Raw genomic sequence first — 9,473 nt, 5'->3', positions numbered from 1 at the left:
ATTGTTTCCTCATTTTCACATTTCCAAAAATCTTTTGACACCATTCCTCACTAGCGACTTATAATTAATCTGCGTACCTATGGAGTATCGTCTCAGTTGTGTGACTGGATTCATGACTTCCTGTCAGAAAGGTCACAGTTCATAATAATTGGCTGAAAGTCATCAAGTAAAACATTAGTAGTATCTGACTTTCCCCAAGGAAGTGTTGCCATATGTTGTTCCTCATCTTCACAACCGTTTAGGAGACAATCTGAAAAGACCATTTCGATTGCTCGCAGATTATGCTGTCATTTATTACTTTTTAAATTCATCATTTCATCAAAACAAACTGCAAATGAAGTAGATGAGATATCTGTGTGGTGTGAAAAGTGGTAACTGACTATGAATAATGACAAGTGTTAAGTCATCCACATGAGTACTAAAAGGAATCGGCTAAAATTAATTTACACGATACATTATGTAGATCTAAAGGCTGTAAACTTAACTAAATTCTTAGGGATTGCAATCACGAATAACTTAATTTGAAACTATGTCATAGGTAATGTTGTTGGGAAAGCAAACCAAACACTGCTATTTATTGGCATGTTGTTGTTGTTGTTGTGGTCTTCAGTCCTGAGACTGGTTTGATGCAGCTCTCCATGCTACCCTATCCTGTGCAAGCTTCTTCATCTCCCAGTACTTACTGCAACCCACATCCTTCTGAGTGTGCTTAGTGTATTCATCTCTTTGCCCCCTCTACCATTTTTACCCACCACGCTGCCCTCCTATGCTATATTTGTGATCCCCTGATGCTTCAGAGCATGTCCTACCAACCGATCCCTTCTTCTTGTCAAGTTGTGCCACAAACTCCTCTTCGCCCCATTTCTATTCAATACTTCACCATTAGTTATGTGATCTACCCATCTAATCTTCAGCATTCTTCTGTAGCACCACATTTCGAAAGCTTCTATTCTCTTCTTGCCCAAACTATTTATCGTCCATGTTTCATTTCCATACATGGTACACTCCACACAAATACTTTCGGAAACGACTTCCTGACACTTATATCTATACTCTATGTTAACAAATTTCTCTTCTTCAGAGACGCTTTCCTTGCCATTGCCAGTCTACATTTTATATCTTCTCTACTTCGACCATCATCAGTTATTTTGCTCCCCAAATAGCAAAACTCCTTTACTACTTTAACTGTCTCGTTTTCTAATCTAATTCCCTCAGCATCACCCGACTTAATTCGATCATATTCCATTATCCTCGTTTTGCTTTTGTTGATGTTCATCTTATATCCTCCTTTCAAGACAGTGTCCATTCCGTTCAACTGCTCTTCCAAGTCCTTTTCTGTCTCTGATAGAATTACAATGTCATCGGCAAACCTCAAAGTTTTTGTTTCTTCTCCATGCATTTTAATACCTAATCAGAATTTTTCTTTTGTTTCCTTTACTGCTTGCTCAATATACAGATTGAATAACATTGGGGAAAGGCTACAACCCTGTCTCACTCCCTTCCCAACCACTGCCTCCCTTTCATGCCCCTCGACTCTTATAACTGCCATCTGGTTTCTGTACAAATTGTAAATAGCCTTTCGCTCCCTGTATTTTACCCCTGTATTTTTATTGGCATAACGTTTAAAAAATGTCTGCTAAACAGACTTCTTACATCACACCTCTTCTGGATTTTGCTGTGCGGTGTGAGATACGTATGTCATTGAATTGACGAAGGTCTTCGAAAAAGTTCAAAGAAAGGCAGCTCGTTTAGTATTATCGTGAAATAAGGCAGAGAGTGCTACGGATATAATACGTTAACTGTGGTGCTCGTCATTAAAACAAAAGAGTTTTTCGCTGTGGTGCGACCTTCTCATGAAAATTCAGTAACCAACATTCTCCTTAGAGTGTGAAGATGTTTCGTTAGCACCAATTAACATAGGGAGAAATGATCATCACAATAAGAAAAATTGCACTCACGCGCAAAGATTTAGCTGTTCCTTTTTCCCGTACACTGTTCGAGGGTAAAATGATGGAGAGGTAGCTCAAATGTGGTTCGATGAACACTCTGCCAGATGCCTAATTGTGAATTGCAGAGTAATCAAGTAGATGTTGATTTAGATAATCGTCCAGTGTGGGTTTGGAACTACCGTGGAACCATAGAGTGTTCAACTGCCGTTACCAAGAGTGATATGGTGGCCTGAAATGTGAAACGAATCAGTTACTTATGCATATGTGGCTAGAATCATTTCAAGACCACTGAACTGCGTATACAACTGGCTTATAAGTTTGTCGTTCTGGGGCATTCAGCGCAGTTGCTGAGAAATCTGACTCCATGCAGGTAGACTACACCTATTCAATATTGAAATTTCCTTGTTCGACCACATTGCCATTCACCAGCTGCCTCAACTACCCAATGAATACTTTCGACACGGTTTTGTAATCGCTGGAATGACATTACGTTACTACTACCTGCACGAACCGGGAACAGAGTAGGAAGTGGAATTCTTTACATCAAGTGCTGCCTTCCGTTCGAGGTCTGCTGGTGCTGTATCTGCTCGTGATTCAGTGGCAACAATTGGATACCGTAAAGTCATATTCGGCAACATGAACACTCTTCTCATTATTGCTTCTCTCTACTAAAAATATCACTTTGGTGGCAGTAAACTAATAATTTACCTCGTTTTCCAAATAATCAGTTTGTCCATATCGCAATAATTACTGCACGAGAATTTCTTCTGCATGCCAGCGTCTGCCAAGGTGATGACGATGCTTCACGAAGGCAGTGGAGGCAGCTCAAAATATTCGTGACATGTGGGACGAGTGCCATCGCAGAAATCACCTCATAAAATGGTTTCCTCAGTTCAAATAGGGTGGATTTGATTTATCATTCAGAATGGCAACGACCATTAATGAAGGACGTCTTTATAATTACCACCATGGTCCACATCAGCGTTTGCAACACCTGCCAAATGTGATGACTGTGTCAATTTAACATTTATGTGAAATTTACATCAGTGGACAAGGTTAAAATATTTGGTGCAGTGGTACTACATGATTTAATTCAAAGAAAAGAAAAATTGTGCTATTCGTTGCTTCGCAACTCAATCTCGTTTCACTGCGATGGGCTAGCTTACCTCGGATGACGCAAAATAATGTTCGTTGGATATGGCTCGGTAACAATAATGGATTCTAAATTTTAAATACTAAGTAAGTTAAAATTTTCAATTTCAGTTTTTCCACTGAATATTACACTTAATTTTGCAGTCATAAGCTTGGTGCTGAAACTAAATATATCAGGGTCCCAAAAATAGTAGAAGTGGGGTAGCGCTTTACTGCTGTTCGTTGTTGAAATCAAATAGGTCTCTGAATTATTTCGTTTCAACAAGCGTTGTCATATCCGCGAGGAAACTGTTTGATTGGAATACTATACATTCTTGATAAACTTACCTCTTCCTTTCTTGTGACACTAAGAGTCACAGTTAGTGGTCACCGTCTTTCAGTGGAACAGCAATTGAAATATTATATAAATTATGCGTTGTCACGTTGTAAGTCTGATCTGGATGCCGGAGAGATCTGAAAAGATTGAATAAGAGACCCTAACGGTTCTTTCCACCAACCTCTAGTCTTCTAAAGTGGTGACCCCAGCGCAGAAGACAGTTCGTCGTTCATAGGATCTTCTTCGGTGGAGGCTGCTATGCTGTCACCTGCAACTTGAACCTATGTTTGTACTTTTCCTGTGGGATGCCACTTGACCAGGTTAGTCTCTTTATATACACAGGGAAAGATCTGTAGTACTGACAATGATGATGGGCGAAACGTCTCATTAATTTATACTGTTTGTTTATATTTTAAAATATTACATTTTACACTGTCTTCTACAACACTCGACTTAGCTTTCTTAACAGTACGCTAACTTTTCTAACAACTTCCGATACAGAGTACGACATGCCCGTCGAAAACAGAGATACACGCCCTGCTCTGAAGAACACCCAAAACAGAGTGACCAGCGCAGCCGAAGTGCTTCGCCTCTCAGGCGCGCCAAAGCGACCTGAAGATGAACTGATAATTAAATTGACACCCTAGCTGCAAACAGGCGTACTTCATTGGGGACATGTTGAAAATGTGTGCCCCGACCTGGACTCGAACCCGGGATATCCTGCTTACATGGCAGACGCTCTATCCATCTGAGCCACCGCGGGCACAGAGGATAGTGCGTCTGCAGGGACTTATCCCTTGCACGCTCCCCGTGAGATCCTCATTCCCAACATTTCCACACCACTACATTCGAAGTGCGCCTAATAGATGTTTGCCCATCATGGTGTGGACATGTTGGGAATTTGGATCTCACGGGGAGCGTGCAACGGATAAGTCCCTACAGACGTACTATCCTCTGTGCCCGCGGTGGCTCAGATGGATAGAGCGTCTGCCATGTAAGCAGGAGATCCCGGGTTCGAGTCCCGGTCGGGGCACACATTTTCAACATATCCCCAATGAAGTACATCAACGCCTGTTTGCAGCTAGGGTGTCCATTTAATTAGCATTTCATTTCTAGCAAAGCTGCATGATCATCCACGGTAACTGTTCTTTCGGGAACAGATACTACCGTCATATATAGTTACGACCCGAAGGTGTCCGAACCAGTTCGGTTGTAATATCATTACTCTTATGTTTCTCAAAACTAGTGAAATGTAATGAACAAAAATGATAGACTAGTACGGTAACCATGAGAGAGTGTCATTCCGAAAACTGTTAAATACAATAAAAAGTATATAAATAATTAATAAGAGAAGTTAGGCGTTTTGACGCCAAACACCTGAATGTGCCGACCAATCAGAAGCAAGTTACGTACAATTGGACGACTCTCCCACAGGAATAGTACATACTGTACCACCTGCTGCTTGTACCTCACTCCACATTTGTACCATATGCTACTTCTCGTGTATCAAGCTGCATCAAGGCGAGCTTCTAGCAAGATAAAATACTGGCGGCCATAGTCAGGAATATCGCACATCCCCTCCCTTCTTTGATTTCCATAATTAGCCTGTTCTCAGACACAACTATCAGGTTTGGGAATAAGAAAATTTTCCTCCAAATTAAAAAAAAAAAATGAAGTTTCCGGTCTCGCAGTAGCTCTCCTACTCTCTCATTCGTGGAAATTCTTTCTAAAAAAACTAATTGTTGTTCCTAAAATATCATCCCAATTAACCAAAACCATTGACTTACTAATGCTAAGCATATAATTTCTCATCTTAATTCTATCAGAAGACCTTAACCAAAAACACTTTTCTTACTACAAAATATCATTTATGATTTGCTGCACATAGCTGTCCTTTAAATTTTCTGTAGTCTTGTTATTCAACCGTAAACATCGGCACCTGGGCCATTAAATCTCCTCATAAACACTCACTACACTTATTGATGTTTATATATGCTACGAACTAAACAATATATGTTGTCAGCGCAATGCCGTTCATCTTCCTATAACACACATTGTTCATCCAATATCAGCGCAGTGCTGTCCAATTTTACCTAATAACACTCACATTTTTTTCATCTAACGTCGGCACAGTGCCGTCCGCTTTTATCTAATAACACTTAAATATTTTTCACCTAACACGGCACAGTGCCGTCTGCTTTTACCTGACACTCACTTCTTTTTTCCTTATGCCAGCATTAGGCCGTCCATATATATTATTTACAATCGCATAATTCATAAATACTCTTAATTATATGAGCATATAAGTGTCCTTACATAAAATTCACACACTGATGTTACATAGTTTTACTATGTACACAATATTGCATTGAACATAATAAAATAATATTTACAAAGACTTTGTCACTGCTGTGGTGAATACAGCGCATTCACTTGAATTGTCTCCCGACGTGGCTAATGTTTTTAACCTTGACTCATCGGTCAGTGCGCTCTCGCACCATGTGTGAATATTTTGCTGTTACGCATCGGGTGTGACTCATCCCAGTCAGCGTTTACTTTCATTGAAGTTAATAATGGCGCTCAACGCACCGCTATCTTGCGTCTACGTATTGAAAATGGAAACGATATGAGAATAGCCCCCATTTTATACTTCAGGTTTTATTTTCATTTCATTCGAGAACTTAACTAAGCATTCAAACAAGATTCATAGGTCTTTTGAGAGAACTGAAGATACCCTACAACGTTATAACAGAGAAAATTAGAGAAACAAGTCCTGTTGTTTTAATTAGCTTGTAGCTTATTACGGACTTCGCTGCTGAAACAAGGAAACACTACGAATGTAACAAACATTTCTCATGTGCTTTATGCATCTAAATCTCTTTATTTATTATTGTCTGTGTCCTATATGAGATTCATGTTTTTTGTTCATTAGCTGTGGGGGTAACATTTTTGCGTCGTGATATAATTAATAATAATGTTTCGGCGGAAATACGTCGCCTACTTATCCATAAATGTGTGGCCAACTCTGACGTCACCTATTGCCTTCCTATTCTATGTTATCATATATGAGTGGTCGACTTCTGTGGATGCAAAACTATTTCATCATCATTTTAACTGTGGCTGGACTCATCCTAGCCTATATACAGGGTGATACAAAAAGGTACGGCAAAACTTTCAGGAAACATTCTTCACACACAAAGAAAGAAAAGATGTTATTTGGACATGTGTCCGGAAACGCTTCCTTTCCATGTTAGAGCTCATTTTATTACTTCTCTTCAAATCACATTAATTATGCAACGGAAACACACGGCAACAGAATGTACCAGCGTGACTTCAAACACATTGTTACAGGAAATGTTCAAAATGCCCTCCGTTAGCGAGGATACATGCATTCACCCTCCGTCGCATGGAATCCCTGATGCGCTGATGCAGCCCTGGAGAATGGCGTATTGTATCACAACCGTCCACAATACAAGCACGAAGAGTCTCTACATTTGGTACCAGGGTTGCGTAGACAAGAGCTTTCAAATTCCCCCATAAATGAAAGTCAAGAGGGTTGAGGTCAGGAGAAAGTGGAGGCCATGGAATTAGTCCGCCTCTACTAATCCATCGGTCACCGAATCTGTTGTTGAGAAGCGTACGAACACTTCGACTGAAATGTGCAGGAGCTCCATCGTGCATGAACCACATGTTGTGTCGTACTTGTAAACGCACATGTTCTAGCAGCACAGGTAGAGTATCCCGTATGAAATCATGATAACGTGCTCCACTGAGCGTAGGTGGGAGAACATGGGGCCCAATCAAGACATCACCAAAAATGCCTACCCAAACGTTCACAAAAACACTGTGTTGATGATGTGATTGCACAATTGCGTGCGGATTCTCGTCAGCCCACACATGTTGATTGTGAAAATTTACAATTTGATCACATTGGAATGAAGCCTCATCCGTAAAGAGAACATTTGCACTGAAATGAGGATTGACACATTGTTGGATGAACCATTCGCAGAAGTGTAGCCGTGGAGGCTAATCAGCTGCTGATAGTGCCTGCACACGCTGTACATGGTACGGAAACAACTTGTTCTCCCATAGCACTCTCCATACAGTGGCGTGGTCAACGTTACCTTGTACAGCAGCAACTTCTCTGACGCTGACATTAGGGTTACCGTCAACTGCACGAAGAATTGCCTCGTCCATTGCAGGTGTCCTCGTCGTTCTAGGTTTTCCCCAGTCGCGAGTCATAGGCTGGAATGTTCCTTGCTCCCTAACACGCCGTTCAATTGCTTCGAACGTCTTCGTGTCGGGACACTTTCGTTCTGGAAATCTGTCTGGATACAAACGAACCGCGCCACGGCTATTGCCCCGTGCTAATTCATACATCAAATGGGTGTCTGCCAACTCCGCATTTGTAAACATTGCACTGACTGCAAAACCACGTTCGTGATGAACACTAACCTGTTGATCCTACGTACTGATGTGCTTGATGCTAGTACTGTAGAGCAATGAGTCACATGTCAACACAAGCACCGAAGTCAACATTACCTTCCTTCAATTGGGCCAACTGGCGGTGAATCGAGAAAGTACAGTACATACTGACGAAACTAAAATGAGCTCTAACATGGAAATTAAGCGTTCCCGGACACATGTCCACATAACATCTTTCCTTTATTTGTGTGTGAGGAATGTTTCCTGAAAGTTTGGCCGTACATCTTTTTGTAACACCCTGTATACAGCGGAAACCTCATTACTGCTTGTAACCTGTCGCAGACCATCCACCAAAGGGTACTAATAAAATTTAATCTACCCGTTTCAGGACCATTGCTTACTGTGTGTCCACTTACTTTGTTTGTGGCCGTCCTCTTCCTCTGCATCAACTGTAAGCTAGCTAAATAAAGAAATATAAAAGACTGTTTTCTCTGTCTCTATGCGTACGTAGTTTCTTTGTGTTTCATAACATGTATAAAAAGTTTCTATATGTAGTTTATAGGGTGTTCTGATGCCTGTGCAGATGATTAATTTAGGTCTTATAGCCTAGGTTCTGTACTTGTTTTGCAAACTTGATGCTGCACGTTATCTTTTGAGACACATAAGTATAGTCTATGATCGGTTGCTTAACTATTCAATTAGTAGATCTTTGGTTTCAATTGAACCCCTTTTGCCTCTTTTTTTTATCTTATGAGTAGAGAAGAAGGATAGATGACATATTTTAGTTCAGAATGATGAAGAGGGAAGAACCAACAGCGTGAAACGGACGGAAGTAAACTGTTAGTTAACTCAGGTACCTGGTAGGCGTCAGCTACCTAGCAATACAAAGACTAGTATTGCCCTCTCAGGTTTCTCGACATGCTATTCCTGTATGAGTCATGGTGGATGCGGCGGACTGTTTTACACCCCCCTTCCGTCACTTGTCTGTTGACTGAAAGCGCTTCCAGCCGTTCTAATAAACACAGGAGGTTGTTAACCTCACTCCTGCTGACATGATTTAGTTTCTCCTGTACAGACATTAGGAACTTACGAACTATTATTTCTACTAAGACAGATCCACGTAAAGGATAAGTTAAATACCAGTTCTTTTCCCAGTAACGAACTCCTTATAACTATTGCAGCCACTGTCTTCAAAGCCCCTAGCTTGAAATATTTTTTTGTTTTTATACGGCTTTGTGTACTTGTGGCCCAGTATTGGTTTAAGAATGCTCTATTAAATTGTTGGTATGTTTTACATGTATTACTGGCTCCTGTTCCCTACGATATTGCGTCCCCTTCAGAACGACTGGCTTCAAATTTGATTTTCCGCTTTTCTGTCATGTTGTCAGGTATGATGCCCTCAACCTGACAAATGAAAGCAACAGGATGTGTACTACCTTTGCTAGAAAAGTTATGAAATTTGTAAGCATTGCCATTACTGGCTACTTCATCAATAAGAATTACACCCTTACATTTTTCCTGTTCAATCCACGTTTTGAGTTCCTGTATCAGCGTAACTTCCACATCACCTATGTTTCTACTCATTTCACTTTGCAGAGGTATGTTTTCTACCTAAAGTTGTGCCTGCAAAA

At 40.7% G+C, this 9,473-nt stretch overlaps 1 non-coding gene across 1 annotated transcript; it reads left to right on the top strand.

Annotated features, from left to right (window-relative positions):
• The first annotated feature begins 4,375 nt into the window (after positions 1–4,375).
• On the top strand, positions 4,376–4,450 carry Trnat-ugu (transfer RNA threonine (anticodon UGU)). Its single transcript has one exon. It is a non-coding gene; the product is annotated as a tRNA-Thr (tRNA).
• The last annotated feature ends 5,023 nt before the right edge of the window (positions 4,451–9,473 follow it).

Source organism: Schistocerca serialis, chromosome 8 (genome assembly GCF_023864345.2).
Source record: "Schistocerca serialis cubense isolate TAMUIC-IGC-003099 chromosome 8, iqSchSeri2.2, whole genome shotgun sequence".
NCBI lineage: Eukaryota > Metazoa > Arthropoda > Insecta > Orthoptera > Acrididae > Schistocerca > Schistocerca serialis.
Note: the sequence above shows the minus strand (reverse complement) of the source record. Positions and strands in the feature narration are given on the sequence as shown.